The sequence below is a fragment of the Heterodontus francisci genome, chromosome 2 (assembly GCF_036365525.1).
Source record: "Heterodontus francisci isolate sHetFra1 chromosome 2, sHetFra1.hap1, whole genome shotgun sequence".
Lineage (NCBI taxonomy): Eukaryota > Metazoa > Chordata > Chondrichthyes > Heterodontiformes > Heterodontidae > Heterodontus > Heterodontus francisci.
In genome coordinates, this window is record NC_090372.1 from 154235591 (window position 1) to 154257415 (window position 21825).

A 21825-nucleotide genomic window follows, 5' to 3' on the forward strand; every position below is an offset into this window, starting at 1 on the left:
TATGATTAAAGTTTTACAGACAGTGAAATAAATGATTGGGGCATACACATGGGATTAAGGTAGAAGCTGAAATGGCAAACAAAAATTTAAAGAAGTGATATTTTTGAATGAGAAACTCGACATTTCACCGCATACAATTAGTTTTTCTATGGACAGTGAGGTTATTTAGCAGTATTTATGAACCTAGTATGCCTTTAAAAACTCAATTACAACTCATTGAACAAGATCCAACTTTTTCCAAATTTTTTTACAGTCAGACTAATAGTGTAAAAGGGCACGTTCTGGTCAGTTCAATGACTTCCATTTGATTGGAGAATGTGGGGGCCATGGGAAGGACTTCAACAGCACACCCTATGGGGAAAGTGCAGAATCACTGAGTAAATTCTGGATTTCTGTGTTTAGCTGCACATGTGTGGACTCCAGAAGCTACTGTCACTTAGAGGAGTAATGACTGGGAACGATGACTGCTTCTCTGTCATTATAACTGCAAAATACAGGACAAAATGTTCCCTATTTCACATGAAATAGATTTATAAACTTGACCTTTTGCTTATTCGATGCAAATGAAAAAATACAACCATTAATAAAACACTGGAAAACTAATGTACTAAAAAATTCACCGAGTATTTGCCTACAAAATTACCACTGGCTAAAAAAGTATTGAACAAAAGTATTTTTCAAGTATATAGTTTAATTTATTATAGAGCTTAATTTTGCCAACTTTTCATTTATCAGGTACAAGTGTTATGAACACAAGACCTTGTAACATTATGTTTTAAAAATTGAGATTTTCTTTAAACGTTCAAGATGGAGTCCAGAAGGTCAGGTGACCTCACATCCACTCTGCGAAAGGACAAGACAGAAGATTTGGTTATCAGGACAACAGAAAACAGAGACTGCAAGGCTAACACCTGAAGAACAATGGGTCGTACCATCCTAGACTTTCGGGTCATAAAATAAAGTCAGTAATTCGGATGATGCCAATGTAGCAGACAGCTGTTAACAACTGGGAAAAATAGAAGGCCCAAGTGACTCTGTGACCGAGTATGGCATCAAGGAGCTCTAGCAAAACTGAAGTCAATGGGAATCAGGGGGAAAACTCTCCGCTGGTTGGAGTCAAATCTAGCGTAAAGGAAGATGGTTGTGGTTGTTGGAGGTCAATCATCTGAGCTCCAGAACATCACTGCAGGAGTTCCTCAGGGTAGTATCCTAGGCCCAACCATCTTCAGCTGCTTCATCAATTACCTTCCTTCAATCATTAGGTCAGAAGTGATGTTCGCTGATGATTGCACAACGTTCAGCACCATTCGAGAGCCCTCAGATGCTGAAGCAGTCGTTGTAGAAATGCAGCAAGACTGGACAATATCCAGGCTTGGACTGATAAGTGGCAAGTAACATTCGTGCCACACAAGTGCCGGGCAATGACCATCCCCACCAAGAGAGAATCTAACCATCTCCCCTGGTCATTCAATGGCATTACCATCGCTGAATCCCTCATTATCAACAACCTAGGGGCTACCATTGACCAGAAACTGAACTGGAGTAGCCATATAAACACCGTGGCTACAAGAGCAGGTCAGAGGCTAGGAATCCTGCAGCGAGTAACTCATCTCCTGACTCCCCGAAGCCTATCCGCCATCTACAAGGCACAAGTCAGGAGTGTGATGGAATACTCTCCACTTGCCTGGATGGGTGCAGCTCCAACAACACTCAAGAAGCTCGATACTATCCAGGACAAAACAGCCCGCTTGATTGGCACCCCATCCAATAACATTCACTCCCTGCACTACCGACGCATAATGGCAGCAGTGTGTACCATCTACAAGATGCACTGCAGCAATGCACCAAGGCTCCTTAGACAGCACCTTCCAAACCCACGACCTCTACCAACTAGAAAGAGAAGGACCGCAAATGCATTGGAACACCACCACCTGCAAGTTTCCCTCCAAGCTACACACCATCCTGACTTGGAACTATGTCGCCGTTCCTTCACTGTTGCTGGGTCAAAATCTTGGAACTCCCTTCCTAACAGCACTGTGGGTGTACCTACCTCACATGGACTGCAGCGGTTCAAGAAGGCAGCTCACCACCACCTTCTCAAGGGCAATAAATGGTGGCCTGACCACGGACGCCCACATCCCATGAATGAATAAAATAAAAAAGACTCTGCATATTGGAATAGTATAAACAGCTACTGACTTCAGAGTCCAGATAAATTTAACAGACTTTCTGAAGGAAGACAGGCTGTAAGAAGGGAACTCCATGGTTGCAGCCTCACAGCAGACTAAGAAAAAACAACAAACAACACCTGCTCTCGGAGGAGGATATAGCAAAAAGCTGCGAAAACTCTAAACTGTTTCGAAAGTTGAAGCTTGTGGAGAAATAGAAGAACAGGATCATCGGCAAACACCTTACTCACAGACGTCCAGATCAGAAGTGCTCGGAGAAGTGAGCAAAGAGGACACAGATTTGAAAAGGTCTGGGAGAGCCAACCCATTGCAACTGTTAAGTGCTTTGGACTTTTAACTGCAAAGGTTTTTGCCATCAAAAAGGACTGTATAAGGTACAAGTGTGGAATGAGGTTTTCAAGTATTTTAATAAGTAAAGAAAACACCTTTCTTTGTAATTTGGGTCATCAGCTACTTAAAGTTAATTGAGGATTTCTTTTAGTTGCTAGAATAAAAGTCTTAAAATGTGAAATCTTGTCGTGTAATTCTTGAAATTTGTCTTGGGGGTTCATATCTTATATATTTCACATTAACAATCTCAGAGGTCATAACTCAAGGCAGTGGCAAAAATAAATCTTCTGTTTCATCAATCCACCTGATTGATGGAATTTAAGTATCCCCTATATCCTGGGTGAATATTTTTTAAACTTGAAGGCTCAATCTAGTTCGTAGTGGGCTTGAGGCCACAGCACAAATTTCAGATTCACTTGGGACCAACTTAGCAATAAATCTGCAGTGTTATGAAGGTACAACAGAGGTGGTTGAGCATGCTTCCTTCAGCTGACTGAACCAGTGAAAATGGCATACAGTACAGGATACACTGCTCAGGCTGCAGCACAGTAACAGATATCATATGCAATAAGGCTGTCTCAACAGCTGAACAGTGGGTGGAAAAACTGTTCTATTCCCTAGCAGCACTGACATCTCTGATCCTGGTGAGGCGTTTTTCAAGCAAAAACAATTGGCAGTTCAAAACTGCCAGCACAAATGTTTTCATCAATTCTCATATTCACTCAACATCAGCTCCAAAGTTTTTTTTTCTGCTGATTAGACAGCTGCCAGCTAGAATCATATTCAAAACACCCATGAGGTCAGGTCACCAGCTGCTCCTTGCTGAAACAGGCTGGCAGGTGTTATGCTTGAAACATAAATAGCAGAGGAGATTTCAGTTATTACACTCATGCAAATCATAGAATTAATGATAAAAGAGTAATGAAATAAGCTCCTAAATGTGAAAAAATGCTGCATTCATTACGGTGTTAAGAATTTTATACTGACACTGAGTTTTAAGACCTGTAGTGGCAAACTGGTACCAAATACATCCCCATTTCAAAACACCCTTCTTTCTCCACATCCAGCTGTGAATGTGAACAAACCTTCACTGGATGTCACATGCCTTAAGCTCAATAAATAACAGAAACCTTCGTGACTTGGCGAGGAAGATATTTACAGAGAGCTGTGAGAGCTAAAGCCCCTGATGTGTGAGAGAGCTAAAACCCCTAATGCCGCATTTTTCCTGAGACTCCCCTGGAAGGCTTGCCAGACTGATTCTCGACATCGCCTGAAAAGAACTGCCCTGTACTCAGATGCCAGACTCTATGCCATTTTTGGGACACAACATATCTCATCCTTTTTCTTCAAGAACAAACAAGTAGTTGGCCAAAGTATTTTTTTTGTCTTTGCTTGTAAAAGACTTCTGCAGAAAAAAGGTCTTTCCCCCCCTTAACCAGTGAGAGTGTGTTGGGTATTTAAAAAGGGAACTTTCATATTTCCATCTGTGTATTAATGCTTTGCTTCTTTACTGGACAAGTCTTGTTTTAAAATTACTAAACAATAAAATTATCAGTTTAAGAAACCTGCTTGGTGAATTTTATTCTGGGATAAAGAGTAGAGTATATGATTGACCATAACTAGGTAAACATTTAAATATATGTTGTGACCTGTGGAGAAGTAGAATGAGAGGAAGACAGTGCATTCCTCCCGTCTTGGTCGTAGCATATAATTGGGGGCAACGTGCGAGATAACCCAAAGCCGACGACCTGCAATTGTAAGTGGGGTAATAAAAATTGAAAAGAGGAAAACGGAAAACCAGGTTTATTGTGCATTAGAGTAAAGTTTATGTTACCAGTATGGATTTGTCAGTTGCTCTGACCTTTCTGGAGGACAACTTATCAGGAGTTATTTGAGAAACTTAACCAAGGCTTAAGGTAAAGGAATTGGCAGAAATGTTGGCTTTAGAGTTAAAACCAGGGGCTAAGAAATCAGACAGAATTGAAGTAATAGCACAGAATCTGAAATTGGAAGAAAAAGGCGATCCAGATAGTAGTTCAGCTGAATTAGCTAGGATTCAGCTGCAGATGAAGCAGTTTGAACTTGAAAGGGAAAAGGAAAAGAGGAAAAGAAAAAAGCAATTCAAAAGGAAAGAGAATCGGAAACTAAAAAACTTGAGCTTGAAAAGAAAAAAGAAATAAAACAACTTGAACTACAATTTCAAATGGAGCAAGTGGTGGAAAGAGAGTAAGAAAGAAGGGAATTCGAATTTAAAAAGCTGGAACTAAGACAAAAAGAATGGCCTTGACTCAGAGGAAAATTCTCGTGAGTAAAGATCTGACTCCAGACCAGGACTCAGTGGAGAGCTGTTTAACTTTGTGCAAGCCCTCCCCAAGTTTGAGGAAAGGGACGTAGAGGCATTTTTCATTTCTTTTGAAAAGACAGCTAGACAGATGAAGTGGCTGAAGGAAAGCTGGACACTGCTCATGCAAAGCAGGTTGATGAGCATAGCTCATGAAGTTTATGCCATGCTTTCTGAGGAGGCTTCTGCAGATTATGAGATGGCAAAAAGGGCTTTTCACGCTGCTTATGAGTTAATCCCTGAAGCTTATAGGCAGAAACTCTGGAGACAGCCTGGGCAGACTTATACAGAATCTGAGAGGGTAAAGCAAATTAATTTTGATTGTTGGATGCGGGCACTAAAGGTAGAGGCCATAGATGAGAAACATAGGGAAACAATTCTCATGGAAGATTAAAAAAAATTCACTGTCTTTGTTACTAAGAACCCATGTAGAGAACCAGAAGGTTTCAACGGCCAGACAGGCAGCTGACTGCTGATGATCACGAGCGTTTTTTTTACAAGCCCAAACCTTTTCTCCGTCACCCCCATAAACCCGAGAAGGATAGAAGGTGGGAGGGTGAAAGGAAGGCAAGTAGCGGAGGACAAAAAGGGACAACTGGGAACACCCTGGGATCTCCTTCTCAAGCCAGAAAGGAAGATGCAGAGGGTTGAAGTGAGGTCTGCAAGCCTCAGTGTTTCCATTGTCACAAGCTGGGACACCTTCATGCAAAATGTTGGAAGTTGTGGGGTAAACCCATGGGACTTATTGGGGTGCACAAGGCCAATGCAGAGAAAGGGGCTCTGACCGAGAGTATGACAGGTCAGGCTGCAGCTCTGACTGCAGCTATAAGGCCAAGTATAAAAACCACTGTGAGTGCGGGGGGATGTGAACAAGATACCAGAGAGTTATAGGCAATTCTCGTCAAAAGGAAAAGTAACTCCTTATCCCTCAAATGAAGCAGATAAACCTGTAGTTATACTTGGGGATATAGGAGCCACCCAGAATCTTTTGCTAGCAAAAGACATAACTTGTCCAGAGAGCACATTGAATGCCAAGGTTTTAGTGAATGGTATTGGCAAGGAGCATGTACCCGTACCTTTGTATCGGGTTCATCTGGAGTGTGACCTAATGTCTGGAACTGTAACCGAAGGAGTTATTCATAATTTGCCTGTAGATGGAGTTGACCTACACCTGGTGAATGATTAGGCCGGAGTGAAGGTTGTACCTTCTCCAGTAGTTTCGGAAAGACCAAGTGAAGTCAAAGAGACTGAACAGTTGCAGGAAAAGTTTCCAGGAATTTTTCTTCATGTGTAGTGAACTGAGCAATGACTAAACAAATTCCACTGTCGGAGGTCAAACAGGCACCACAGACAGATAGCTGAGTATCTGAAACTTTCTTTGGTGATTTGGATAATCCTAAGGAAACATTCAGTAAGTATTCTCTGATCAAGGCTCAGCAAGCCAATCCAGAGTTAAATAATATGGCACAATCGGCTCTAACGGAAATTGAGGCAAAGGGAGTTCCGGAATGCTTCTATGTTAAAAACAGAATTCTGATGAGGAAGTGTAGACCTCCTCATAGACCTGCGGATGAAAACTAGACGTTTGTTCACCAGATAGTGGTACCGCCCAAGTATCACCAGGAAATATTAACAATAGTCCATGAAATTCCTATGGCGGGACATGTGGGAATCTGGAAGACCCAATCACGTATAGGTCGACATTTGTACTGGTCAGGTCTTTCCAAGGACGTGGTGCAGTATTGTAAAACGTGCCATATGTGCCAGACTGTGGGAAAACCGCAACCCGCCATAAAATCAGCATCTCTAATTCCCAGACCAGTTTTTGGGGAACCATTTAGCAGGGGTGTTGGTAGACTGTGTGGGACCTTTATTGAAAACAAAAGCAGGACACCAATATATACTCACTATCATGGATATGGCTACTTGGTTCCCAGAGGCCTTTCCTTTGACAACAATTTCTGCTAAGGTCATGGTAGAGAAGTTCACCCAGTTCTTCACTAAATATGGATTACTGATTGAGATTTAGTCAGATCAAGGTTCCAATTTTATGTCTAAAATTTTTCACAAAGTTATAGGTAATTTGGGTATTACAGAGTTAAATCCTTCAGCATACCACTCACAGACACAAGGGGTTTAGAACAGTATCATCAGACCCTCAAAACAATGATCAGGACATATGGTCATGAATATTCCCATGATTCGGATAAAGGGCTACAATTTATTTTGTTTGCCACTAGGGATTCACCTAATGAGTCTATTGGTTTTAACCCTTTTGAATTAGTTTATGGACATGAGGTAAGAGATCCTCTGAAACTAATCAAAGAAAGGTTTTTAGAACAGAGAGACAAATGTGTGTGTTGCAAGAGTGGCTCACGATCTGCAAAGTGGCTCAGGAACACCTAAAAGCTTCCCAAACAACCAAGAAATAGGCAGACAAGCATGTCAAAACCCGAACATTTCAACCATGGGATGATGTGTTAGTAATACTGCCTTGACAGGGTGAACTGCTGAAAGCACGGTTCAGTGGTCCATATAAAGTGGTCAAAAGAATTGGTAAGGTAAATTATTTGATTGACACCCCAGATCGCTGGAAAACATATCGCCTGTGTCCTATCAATATGTTGAAACAATATCATCGCCGGGAGGAGGATAAGCAAGCACAGGTATGTCAGGTAGTAAGGACAGTGAAGGATGAAAGGGATAATGAGGATGAGGCAGGAGGCCTAGACAATTCTCAAATTGAAGCTCCTACTATCCTACTAATACTGAATTGTTAGGGAGTTTGGACACTATGCTTTCATATTTAGATGCAAAACAATGAGAAGACCCAACAAAGCTACTCACAGCATTTAAAGAAGTCTGTAGGGACAAACCAGGATGTACAACCTTAGCCATATATGTGGATGTAGGGGAGTCCTTTCCTATAAAACAGCATCCTTATCGCTTAAGTCCAGAGAAACAGGCCCAGGTTTCAGAAATCCAATATATGTTGGAAAACCACTTAATTGAACCCAGTCAAAGCAGCTGGAATTTCCGAGTCGTATTAGTGCCTAAACCTGACGGTTCAATTAGATTCTGCATAGACTACAGAAAGGCTAATGCAGTAACAAAGGCAGACCTCTGCCCAATTACTCGCTTGGAAGACTGTATTGACAAGAGTGGGCAGTGCCACATTTCTTACAAAAACAGATTTGTTAATGGGATACTGGCAGGTTCCTTTAATACCCTGAGCTAAAGAAATATTGGCTTGTGTCACACCAGACAGTCTTTTCCAATGCCGAGTGATATCATTTGGGCTAAAAAATGCCCCAGCCACTTTTCAGAGACTAATGAACCAAGTAATAGCCAGTGTTCCTAACTATGTGGTTTACCTTGTTGTGCTGGTATACAGTGACACTTGCAAGGACCACTTGGATCAACTAGAAGCTCTGTTTAGAAAATTACAATTGGCTGATTTGGTGATAAACCTTGCCAAAAGTGAATTTGCAATAGTGAGGATAACCTACCTTGGGCATATAGTCAGGCAAGGACAAGTGTTGCCAAGAACAGCAAAGTACAAGCATTGGTGGAGATCCCTACCCCCAAGACCAAGCGAGAAATCATATGGTTTTTGGGATGTGTGGTTTCTACCAAATTTTAGTATAGCTGCTCCACTGATTTGCTTAAAAAAAAAAGAAAACCAAGGCAATATGGTCAGGGGAGTGCCAAGCATCTTTTGAGAGACTGAAAGCCATTTTGATTAATGAACCAGTGTTGGCTGCCCCAGATTTCACTAAGCCCTCCAAGGCAGCAATTGATGCTCGTGACCGTGGGGTCGATGCAGTCCTGTTCCAAGATGATGAATCAAGCATAGAAAGGCCAGTGGGATACTTTTCCAAAAAGCTAAAATCAACACCAAAAGAGATACTTAACAGTGGAAAAAAAAATTTGGGCTTGTTACTAACTCATAAGCGTGCTGGAAAAAAATACAAGTTTTTGTTACCAAAAATTATTCCAGACTCACTTGAACTTAAGAAATGAGATATGGGTGTGTAAAGCCAATAATGTTTGGTATCTAGTGAAGTCAACAGAACCTTTATGAAAACAATTTGCAGTTACATTTGTTAAAGACCCTAATCAGAGACAAATCATGCTTCTCAAAAATAAAACATATGAACACTATGTACAATCAAGCAGTATTTGGCTCAAACATGACCATCTAATGCCATCTAGTTCATGCAATTGCCTCTGCCTCCCATTCTTCTCACCTCTGCTCTCAACCACTTCCAATCCACTGCCCCCCACCACCACATGCCCTCTCCTTACTTTTGCTCCATGTGTCCTGGATTCTTTCCACACAACTTCTAACCACCCAATGGCACCTTCTGGTTCTCATGCTAGTTAACATTATAAATAGTTCATTTTTCTCAAATGCCATGCAACTCCATCTTGAAATTACAGTCATCACACATCTCTTCAAAAAAAAGTCACGATAAAGTCTTCTAGCCTCTCAACACCACTTTCCCACCCACTCTTGGTATCCTTCGATTCCGAGAGACTACAATTCTATCTATCTCAGCCTTGAATATATTCAAGGATGGAGCATCCACAGCCCTCTGGGATAGAGAATGCTCAAGATTCACAACCTATTGAGTGAAAAAATTTCTCATCTCAGTCCTAAATGATCAAACCCTTATCCCGAGACTGTGCTCCCGTGTTTTAGATTCCTCGACCAGCGGAAATAATCTTTCAGTGTCTACCCTATCTAGCCCCTTCAGAATCTTGTGTTTCAATGAGATGATCTCATTCCTCTAAATTCCAGAGAGTATAGGCCCAATTTACTCAGCCTCTCATCATAGGATAATCCTCTCATCCCAGGAACCAACCAATGAACCTTTGGTGTACCATCTTCAAGGCAAGTATATTTAACTTTAGATCCTTGCGGCACTCCACTAATTACAGCCTGCCAACTAGAAAACGTCCCGTTTGTCAATCCTCCATCTCTGCTAATATATTATCGCCATCTCCATGAGCCCTCATCTTTAGTGTGGCACCTTATCTAATGCCTTTTGGAAATTCAAGTTTTCTACATCTACTGGATCCCTTTTATCTACCTTACTAGGTGATGCATGTGAGGTGATGTATTTTAGGAGGACTAACAAGGCAAGGGAATATACAATGGATGGTAGGACCATAGGAAGGACAGTAGGTCAGAGGGACCTTGGTGTACTTGTTCATAGATCACTGAAGGCAGCAGCACAGGTCGATAAGGTGGTTAGGAAGTTATACGGGATACTTGCCTTTATTAGCTGAGGCATAGAATATAAGAGCAGGGAGGTTATGATGGAGCTGTATAAAAACGCTAGTTAGACCACAGCTGGAGTACTGTGTACAGTTCTGGGAACCACACTATAGGAAGGATGTGATTGCACTGGAGAGGGTGCCGAGGAGATTCACCAGGATGTTGCCTGGGCTGGAGCGTTTCAGCTATGAAGAGAGACTGAAAAGGTTAGGGTTGTTTTCCTCAGAGCAGAGAAGGCTGAGGGGGACATGATTGAGATATACAAAATTATGAGAGGCATTGATAGATTAGATAGGAAAAAACTTTTTCCCTTAATGGAGGCATCAATAACCAGGGGGCATAGATTTAAGGTAAGGGGCAGAAGGTTTAGAGGGGATTTGAGGAAAAATATTTTCACCCAGAGGGTGGTTGGAATCTGGAACGCACTGCCTGAAGAGGTGGTAGAGGCAGGAACCATCACAACATTTAAGTAGCATTTAGATGAGCACTTGAAATGCCATAGCATACAAGGCTGCGGGCCTAGTGCTGGAAAATGGGATTAGAATAGGTAGGTGCTTGATGGCTGGCACAGACACGACGGGCTGAAGGGCCTGTTTCTGTGCTGTATAACTCTATGACTAGTTAAATTTTCAAAAAACTCTTAATAAATTTGTTGAACACATTTTTGTTTCCATAAAACCATATTGACTGTCTGATTATGCTATGATTTTCTAAGTGCATTCTTAAGTCTTGCTTAATAGGTTTCTACAATTTTCCAATGATTGATGTCAGGCTAACTGGCCTGTAGTTCCCAGTTTTCTCTCTCCCTCCTTTCTTAAACAGCGGTGTTATATTTGATAACTTGCAATTCACCGGGACCATTCTAGAATCTAGGAAATTTTGGAAAATCGTAACCCCAGTGCATTCACTATCTCTGCAGCTATCTTCTTTTAGAACCCTAGGATATTGGCCATTAGGTCCCAAGGATTTATCGGCTTTTAGTCCATTAAGTTTCTTTCATACATTTTCTCCACTATATTAATTACCTTAAGTTCCTCACTTATTGGCCCCTTAATTGCCCTCTATTTCTGGTATGTAACTGATGTCTTTTACTGTGAAAACAGACAAAATATTTGTTCAACGTCTACCATTTTCTCATTCCCCATGATAATTACTCCCGTCACTGCCTTTAAGGGACCAAAGTTTATTTTAGCTACTCCTTTTCATATATTCGTAAAGTTCTTATAATCTGTTTTTATATTTCTAGCTAGTTGACTCATTCTATTTTTTCGCTGATCAACTTTTTGGTCACCTTTTGCTGGTTTCTAAACTCTTAACCTTCAGGCTCGTTATCATTCTTCGTGATGTTACAAACCTCTTCTTGAAATTTTATACTATCCTTAACCTCAGTGTTAAGCCATGGATGGATCTTTCTCAGAGTTTTTGCTTTTTAATGGAATTTAATTGAACAATTGGAATTATTTCTTTAAATGTTCCCCACACCGTTTAGTCTAATTAGCCAATTAACTTTAGCCAGCTCTTCCCTCAGCCACATAATTGGCTTCAAGATTCTTGCTTTGGACTCGAGTATGTCGCACTCAAACTTAATATGAATATTATGCATTAATTATATTAATATGTATTATGATCACTTTTACCCAGAGGATCTTTTACTATGAGATTATTAACCCTGGCTCATTACACAATACTAGATCCAAAACAGCCTAACCCCTAGTTTGTTCTACAACTTATTATTCCAGGAGGCTGTCACGAAAGCATTCTACAGACTGATCTTCCAGAATACCTTTGTCAATTTGATTTGTCTTGCTTATCTGAAGATTTAAGTCCCGATACTCATTACACTGCTTTTCTTACAAGCTCCAATTATTTCTTCCTTAATGCTCTGTCCAACAGTATAACTAGTGTTAGGGAGCTTAGAAACTACTCCCATGTGTGCTTCTGACACTTATTATTCCTAATCTCCCCCCATATTGATTCTACCTCCTGATGTTCTGAGCCAAGACCCTTTCTTACTACTGTCCTTATATCAATCTTCATTATCAGACTCCTCCTCCTCCTTTCCATTCTTCCTGTCTTTTTGAAATGTTAAGTACCCTGGAATATTTATTTCCCAACCATTGTCACCGTGCAACCATGTCTCTGTAATGGTGATTAGATAAAACCCATTTATCTCTATTTATGCCCTAGTTTGTCTATCTTGTTACAAATGTTGTTAGCATTCAGCTAAAGAGCCTTTCATTTATTTTTAAACAACTATTCTTTACATTTGCTGCTGTACTATTGCTGTTAAGATCTCTGTCCCTTCCTGTCGCACTCTGCTTGTCTTTAACCAAATTGCTACACTGTTCTATTAACTCGAATTTTCTCTTTCGATTTCTAAATTTCCCTTAATCTGACCACCCCCCCCACCCACTTCATCCCTTTTATTTTTATGCCCTAGTTATACAATTTGCCAGGACACTGATCCCAGTCCTGTTTAAGTGGAGTCCATCGCAACGTAACAACTCCTTCTTTCCCCATTACTGCAGCTAGTGTTCCATGAATCAAACCCCCTTGTCCAACATCACTCTGAGCCATGCACTTATTTCTCTAATCTGCTTGACCAATCTACCCTAAAGGCTGTGTTTATTAATTTAGTCCCCAGTTCCTCAAACTTCCTCAGCAGAATCTCATTCTTAGTTCTATATAGTTGGTTCCTAATGGACCACATCAACTGGATTCCCACCACCCCACCTGCTCCACTCCAAGTTCTTTTCCAGCCGCAAGGGGATGTCCCAGTCCCCGGCAGAACTCCTGTTCTCAGCTACAAGGAACAGTTTTTATTCCCCTAACTATACCACCCCCTACCACATTCCTTTTTACTCCCCCAACTTGAATGGTCTCTTGCACCGTGGTCAGTTTGCCCATCCTTCCTGCACTCGTTCTCATCCATACAAGCAACCAATACCTCATCCAGCAGGGATGAGAAGGGCTGAGGCTCCATCACTACATCCTGGACCCCCATACCTGCCTGACTCAGTCACATCCTCCTGTCCCTGACCATCAACCACCTCTAAAGTACTATTTAACCTGAAGTTCACATCCTGCTCATTACCTCGCATGTTGTCAGACAGCCTTTCTGACAATCCTGGATGAGCTACAACTTCCTCCAATTTAACATCGGAAGACAAAAGTCATTTTTTGTTTTTGGCTGGCTCATAAACTCTATTCCTTCACCACTGATTGCATCCCAAGCCCTCCTCAATCACTTGCCGAGACTGAACAAGATGGTGGAAAATCAATGTCTTGTTTGATCTTATCTGTCACCAAGACTGCTTATCCTTATTTTGGTAAAATTGCCCACCTCCACACTTTGCTATGCTTTACTCACCACTAGACTTGATTATTCTATTTGCTCTTTTCTGGCCTCCCATTCTCCACAAAATCCAATTCATTGCCAATGGGGCCACCATGTCCTATCCTACTCATTCAGGACTCCTGCTCTTGCTGACCTACTGGCTCCCTGGCCCCCAAAGAATTATTTAATAACCTCTCATCTTCGCATTTGATTGCGGAGCCTTCAGATAGTTTGGATGCACTCTCAAACTTTTTCTAAATCCCTCTGCTTCGCTCTCCTCCTTTAAAATCTTGCATCTCCTCTACTCTTTTCATTGGATGATTAAGAGATCTCCAGTGTCAAACAAAAGTACCCCCTTTTTAAAGTGGTACAAATCAATAGACACCCAAATTACAAATAAATTAAACCTATCAAATAAAATCATGTAACTCTGTGCCCAATATACACTCCAGTTTCTCCTGTGTCCACCAGTTGTGGAAGACCAGCTCTTCTTCTGTGGTTTGGCATCCCTTTCCTAGGCTATTTCCAGTTGTGAACCGCAAGGGTTTTAAAAGAAGTGGCAGCAGAGATAGTGGAGGCATTAGTCATAATATACCAAAACTCATTGGATTCCGGTAGGGTGCCAGTGGATTGGAAAACCGCTAATGTGACACCCCTATTCAAGAAGGAGGGAGAGGGAAAGCAGAAAACTATAGACTAGTTAGCTTAACAGTCATTGGGAAAATGCTCGAGTCCATTATTAAGGAAAAAATTGCATTATGTTTTTCTAAATATCCTGCTATCAAGCACAGTCAACATGGTTTCATGAAAGGGAAATCATGTTTGACAAATTTGTTAGAGTTCTTTGAGAATATAACAAGCAGAGTGGATAAAGGGGAACCAGTAGATGTAGTGTATTTGGATTTTCAGAAAGCATTTGATAAGGTGACACATAAAAGGTTATTGCACAAAATAGGAGCTCAGGGTATTGGGGGTAATGTGTTGGCATGGATTGAGGATTGACTAACACACAGAAGGCAGAGAGTCAGGATCAATGGGTCTTTTTCAGGTTGGAAAGCTGTAACTAGTGGGGTGCCACAAGGATCGGGCCTAGGGCCTCAGCTATTTACTATCTACATTAATGACTTAGAGGAAGGGACAGAGTGTAGTGATCCAAATTTGCTGCCGATACAAAAATAAGTGGAAAGGTATGTTGTGATGAGGACAGAAAGAATCTGCAAAGGGATATAGTTAGGTTAAGTGAGTGGGCAAAAATTTGGCAGATGGGGTTCAATGTGGGGAAGAGTGAGGACATCCACTTTGGTAGGAAGAATCAAAAGGCAGATTATTTAGATGGAGAAAGACTACAAAATACTACAGTACAGAGGGATCTGGGTGTTCTTGTGCATGAAACACAAAAGGTTAGCATGCAGGTGCAGCAAGTAATTAGGAAGGCAAATGGAATTTTGGCCTTTATTGCTAGGGGGTTAGAGTTTAAAAATAGGGAAATCCTGTTACAACTGTACAGGGTGTTGGTGAGACCACACCTGGAGTACTGCGTACAGTTTTGGTCCCCGTATTTAAAGAAGGATATACTAGCATTGGAGGCAGTTCAGAAAAGGCCGATTCCTGGGATGAAGGGGCTGTTTAATCGAAAATGGCTACTAAACAGGTTAGGCCTCAATTCATTGGAGTTTAGAAGAATGAGAGGTGATCTTATAGAAACATTTAAGATTTTAAGGGGGCTTGACAGGGTAGATGTTGAGAAGAGGTTTCCACTAGTTGGGGAATCTCGAACTAGGGGACATAGTTACAGAATAAGGGGGCACACATTTAAAACTGAGATGCGAAGGAATTTCATCTCGGAGGGTCGGGAATCTGTGGAATTCTCTGCCTCAGAGAGTTGTGGCAGCTAGGTCACTAAATGTATTTAAGGAGGTAGACAGATTTTTGAAATCTCGGGGAGTCGAGGGTTAGGTGGAGCAGGCCCAAAAGAGAAGTTGAGGACTGTGACAGATCAGCCATGATCTTATTGCAGGGCAGGCTTGAGGGGCTGAATGGCCTACTCCTGCTCCTATTTCTTATGTTCTTAAGACACTACAGCAAAACAAGCTGCTGCTGTAATGGTACACTGACAGTGACACTGACATAAACATCCCTGAAGTTTTAAGTTTTTCATTTGTGACAGACCTCCAGTTCTTTTTGCAAATAGGTGTTGTAAATTCTATTTTATGCAAATAGACTGTAGCCTATACTCTACATTACACTTTGAGGCAAAAGGAGAGGGGGTGTGGTATTGTACTTTCTGTACCAGGTTCATGGGACAGACTTAATTCCAATTTCATCGAATACGTGACCAAAGTATCACCTCGGTATTCTTCAGTTGTCTATTTCCTCCGTGCCACCTGAAGATGCTGACGTGCATGTCAGCCCCACGCTGGTACCTCATCTATGTGCACAGCCGTCACAGACAAGTGAGGACAAAGTTTCAAGGCTCTTTGGGCATTTAGGTTGAGAGTGGGATGGTGGATGAGGAAAATCACATCCAGATGCAATTCTTTCATGCGTTACCCATTAAACAGTGTGCAGATTGCAAGCTGAGTGTGGAGATATTGGTGAGTGGGGATTTTAAGTGCTGTTATCTTTATAAAAGTCTGATCTGCAGTTAGCATTTAACTGGGATTTACCCTCTAGTTTAATGCAGCGTTATGAAAGTAAAGCAAGTTTCTTGCAGTCTTAAGCAGGGATTAACAAGCTCTACTGCAAAGTTAGGCCAAATTCGTTGCAGGCAGCCACAAACCTGTCGATGAGACTCTGCAGGCACTCTTCAGTGTGAGATATTAATGCAGCATCATCAGCAAAGAGGAGTTCCCTGATTAGGTCTTTCCATACTTTGGTCTTCGCTCTTAGGCGGGCAAGGTTGAACATCCTGCCACCTGATCTTGTGTGGAGGAAAATTCCTTCTTCTGAAGACTTGAACGTGTGAGAGAGCAGCAGGGAGAAGAAAATCCCAAACAGGCTGTTTGCAACGAATTTGGCCTAACCATCAGCCTCAAGAAAACGAACATCATGCGACAGGACATCAGAAATGCTCCATCCATCAATATTGGCAACCAAGCTCTGGAAGTGGTTCAAGAGTTCACCTACCTAGGCTCAACTATCACCAGTAACCTGTCTCTCGATGCAGAAATCAAAAAGCGCATGGGAAAGGCTTCCACTGCTATGTCCAGACTGGCCAAGAGAGTGTGGAAAAATGGCGCACTGACACGGAACACAAAAGTCCGAGTGTATCAAGCCTGTGTCCTCAGTATCTTGCTCTATGGCAGCGAGGCCTGGACAACGTATGTCAGCCAAGAGCGACGTCTCAATTCATTCCATCTTCACTGCCTCCGGAGAATCCTTGGTATCAGGTGGCAGGACCGCATCTCCAACACAGTAGTCCTCGAGGTGGCCAACATCCCCAGCTTATACACACTACTGAGTCAGCGGCGCTTGAGATGGCTTGGCCATGTGAGCCGCATGGAAGATGGCAGGATCCCCAAGGACACATTGTACAGCGAGCTCGCCACTGGTATCAGACCCACCGGCCGTCCATGTCTCCGCTTTAAAGACGTCTGCAAATGCGACATGAAGTCCTGTAACATTGATCACAAGTCGTGGGAGTCAGTTGCCAGCGATCTCCAGAGCTGGCGGGCAGCCATAAAGGCGGGGCTAAAGTGTGGCGAGTCGAAGAGACTTAGCAGTTGGCAGGAAAAAAGACAGAAGCGAAAGGGGAGAGCCAACTGTGTAACAGCCCCAACAACCAATTTTTTCTGCAGCACCTGTGGAAGAGTCGGTCACTCTAGTATTGGCCTTTATAGCCACTCCAGGCGCTGCTCCACAAACCACTGACCACCTCCAGGCGCTTACCCATTGTCTCCCGAGACAAGGAGGCCAAAGAAGACTGCAAAGTACCTGAATGGTTAAGTAGCTGACCAGTCTAATCTGGCTGTTGCAGTTTCAGCTTCAAAAGGTATAAATACAGAGGTCTGGGTGCAGCCTGCAAACGGTGTGCAGATTAGAGTTTGGTGAGTAGTGACTTCGGTGAACGGGAGAGCAGGTGCTCCATTTTCTACTTTTTCTTCTTTTTTAACCCTCCAGTATTTGGTTCTTGCTTTGGTGCAGTGGAAGGAGCTGCTTGGTGAGTACCTGGTAAGCTATTCCACATATAATGAATAGTCTGTGAAGTTAAGGGCAGCTCTGCCAAGTGGAATGTACAGCCTGCAGCATGTGGGAAGTGATGGACGCACCATGTGTCCTAGACAGACATCTGCAGGAAGTGTCACTAGCTGCAGAAGTTTGAGCTCCGGGTTTCGGAACTCGAGCGGCAGCTGGAGTCACCGTTGTGCATCCGCGAGGCGGAGGACTATGTGGATAGCACATTTAGGGAGGTGGTCACACCGCAGGTTAGGAGCAAGCAGCAGGATAGGGAATGGGTGACTGCCAGGCAGTCTAAGAGAACTAGGCAAGTAGTGCAGGAGTCCCCTGGTATGATCTCACTCACTAATCAGTTTTCCATTTTGGATACTGATGACAGCGATGGTTCCTCAGAGGAGTGCAGTCAGAGCCAAGTTTGTGGCACTACAGCTGGCTCAGCTGCACAGGAGGGGAGGAAGAAGAGTGCAAGAGCAGTAATGATAGGGAATTCATTAGTTAGGGGAACAGACAGGCGTTTCTGCGGCAGTAAACGTGATCCCAGGATGGTGTGTTGCTTCCCTGGTGCCAGGGTCAAGGAAGTCATGGAGCAACTGCAGGACATTCTTCTGGGGGAGAGTGAACAGCCAAAGGTCGTGGTCCACATTGGTACCAATGACATAGGTAAGAAGCAGGAAGACATCCTGAAAGCAGGTTTTTAGGGAGCTAGGAAGGAGAATAAAAAGCAGGACCTCAAAACTGTAATCTCAGGATTACTCCCAGTCCCACACGCAAGTGAGCAAAGGAATGAGAATTGAGCAATTGACATGTGGCTGGAGAACTGAGGAGGGCATCAGATTTCTGAGACATTGGGACCTGTTCTGGGGCAGGTAGGACTTGTACAAAATGGATGGGTTCTATCTTAGCAGGACTGGGACGAATATCCTCGCAGGAAGATTTGCTTGTGCTGTTGGGGAGGATTTAAACTAAATTGCCAGGGGGATGGGAACCTGAGAGGGAGCTCAGATTGGAGGGAAGCAAAACTGGTAACTTGTCAGGGGTGTGGCAACCAGGAGCAAGTATGAGAGAGGAATGCCAAGGTGCACAGAATACAGGGGGAGCTGGATAGCACTAGAGTAGAGAATAGTAAGTTATTAGGTGGGGTCAGAGTAAGGGAGAAAGTAATAAAGTCTGAATCAGGGTTCATGTGCATGCCTGTGAATGCATGGAGTGTGGTTAATAAGACTGGTGAGGTACAGGTGCAGATTGCCATGTGGAAATATAATGCTGTGGCTACAACAGAGACCTGGCTCAAAGAAGGGCAGGACTGGGTGTTAAATATCCCTGGATACAAGGTGTTCAGGAAAGATAGGAAAGGGAAAAAAGTAGAAGGGGTGAAGGTATTGATTAAGGAGAGCATTGCAGTGCTGGACAAAGAGGATGTCCCAGAGGGGTTGAAGACAATCAATTTAGCTAGAGCTAAGGAACAAAAAAGGTGCGGTACATTCCTCGGCGTTGTCTATAGGCCACCAGCTAGTGTGAAGGACGTGAAGGAACAAATTTGCAAGGAAATTACAGAGAGGTGCAAAAATTACAGGGTAGTTATAATGGGGGACTTTAATTATCCAAACATAGACTGGGATAATAGTAGTGTAAAGGGCAGTGAGGGGCAAGAGTTCCTGGCGTGTGTTCAGGAAAATTTTCTACAACAGTATGCTGATAGTCCAACGAGAAAGGAGGCACTGCTAGACCTGGCTCTTCGGAATGAGGTGGGCTAAGTGGATCAAGTATCAGTACGACAGCATTTAGGGAATAGTGATCATTATATCATAAGTTTTAGACTGACTATGGAAAAGGAGAAAGAGCAATCCAGGGTAAGAATAATTAACTGGGGAAGGCCAACTTCAATGGAGTAAGAATGGAACTGGGGTGAATAAATTGGAGTCAAAAGCTGGCAGGAAAACCGGTAGACGAACAATCGGCCACCTTCAAAGAGGAGATAGTTCGGGCACAGTCAAGGTACGTTACCTCGAAGGGGAAAAGTAGGGCAAATAAATCCAGAGCTCCCTGGATGACAAAAGAGGTAGAAATGAAGAAAAAGAAGTGTGCTTATGACAGATGCCAGGTAGAAAATACAATTGAGGACCAGGCTGAATATAGAAGGTCCAGAGGGGAAGTGAAAAAGCAAATAAGGGAATCAAAGAGAGAGGATGAAAAGAGATCCCCAAGTTTTCTATAGGCATATAAATAGTAGAAGAGTGGTAAAAGGAGGAGTGAGGCTGATTAGGGCCCAGGAAAGGGAATTTACACATGGAAGCAGAGGGCATAGCTAAGGTATTAAATGAATACTTGGCATCTGGCTTTACCAAGGAAGAAGATACAACCCAGGCAATGTTGAAAGAGGAGGAAAGTCAGACACTAGAGGGGCTCAAAATTGATAAAGAGGAAGTAATAGATAGGCTGTCTGTACTTAAAAGTGGATAAAGAACCAGGACCAGATCAAATGCATCCAAGGATACTGAGGGAAGTGAGGGTGGAAATCACAGAGGCACTGGCCATAATTTTTCAGTCTTCCTTAGTCTTGGGGGGTGGTGCCAGGGGACTGGAGAACTGCAAACGTTACACCCTTGTTCAAAAAAAGGTGTAAAGATAAGCCCAGCAATTATAGGCCAGTCAGTTTAACTTAGGTGGTGGGAAAACTTCTAGAAAAAATAATTTGGGCCAAAATCAATTATCACATGGACAAATGCGAGTTAATTAATTAAGGAAAGCCAGCATGGATTTCTTAAGGGAAAATCATGTTTAACTAATTTGTTGGAGTTTTTTGAGGAGGTAAGAGAGAGTTGATAAGGGCATACAGTTGATGTGGTGTACATGGACTTTCAAAAGGCATTTGATACAGTGCCACACAACAGCCGTGTGAGCAAACTTGTAGCTCATGGAATAAAAGGGACAGTAGTAACATGGATACAAACTGAGTGACAGGAAATAAAGAGTAGTGGTTAATGGATATTTTTCGGGCTGGAGGAAGGTTTGTAGTGGAAATCCCCAGGCAGTGTTGGGACCCTTTCTTTTCCTGATATATATTAATGATCTAGACCTTGGTGCACAAGGCACAATTTCAAAGTCTGCAGATGATACAAAACTTGGAAGCACTGTAAACTGTGAGGACAGTGTAGAACTTCAACAAGTTGGTGGAATGGGCATGCAGGTGGCAGATGACGTTCATTGCAGAGAAATGTGAAGTGATTCATTTTGGTAGGAAAAACATGGAGAGACAATATAGAATAAAAGGTACAATTCTAGAGGGGGTGCAGGAGCAGAGGGACTTGGGTGTATATGTGCATAAGTCATTGAAGGTGGCAGGACAGGTTGAGAGAGGGGCCAATAAAACATACAGCATCCAGGGCTTTATTAATAGGGCATAGAGTACAAGAGCAAGGAAGTTATGTTGAACTTCTATAAGACACTAGTTCGGCCTCAGCTGGAGTACTGCATCCAGTTCTGGGCTCCGCACTTTAGGAAAGGTGGGAGGGCACTGGAGAGAGTACAGAAAAGATTCAAGAGAATGGTTGAGGAATTTATGTTATGAAGATAGATTGGAGAAGTTAGGACTGTCTTCCTCGGAGAAGAGAAGGCTGAGAAGTGATTTGATAGTGTTATTCAAAATCTTGAGTCAGACAAGATGCAGAGAAACAGTTCCCACTCGTGAAAGGATCGAGAGCGAGATGGCACATATTTAAAGTATTTGGTAAGAGAAGCAAAAGTGACACGAGGAAAAACTTTCACGCAGCGAGTGGTTAAGGTCTGGAATGCACTGCCTGAGAACGTTGTGGAGGCAGGTTCAATTGAAGCATTCAAAAAGGGAATTGGGCAGTTATATGAAAAGGAAGAATGTGCAGGGTTATGGGGAGAAGGTAGGGGAATGGAACTGAGTGAATTGCTCTTTTGGAGAGCCAGAGTGGACCGAATGGCCTCCTTCTGCACTGTAACGATTCTGCTCGATAACCTCATGTATATTTTTCCAATTTGAGGCAGGTGTGGTAACAGGGACGGGCTGGATCACAAGCAAGCGCTCCAAATAACTACCCCCCTATCTAGCACAGGATTGCTGAACCAATTTTAAGTGCTGCTGCACTAATATCAATATCTCTCAACCTTGCTAATCTTTCTGACTCAAACCAAGCGGGCA

The 21825-nt window shown here is 42.7% G+C and overlaps 1 protein-coding gene across 4 annotated transcripts in view; it reads right to left on the reverse strand.

Moving 5' to 3' along the window:
• Nucleotides 1-21825, reverse strand: part of ankib1a (ankyrin repeat and IBR domain containing 1a) — a 166867-nt gene that overhangs the window by 114496 nt on the left and 30546 nt on the right. The window lies entirely within an intron of this gene.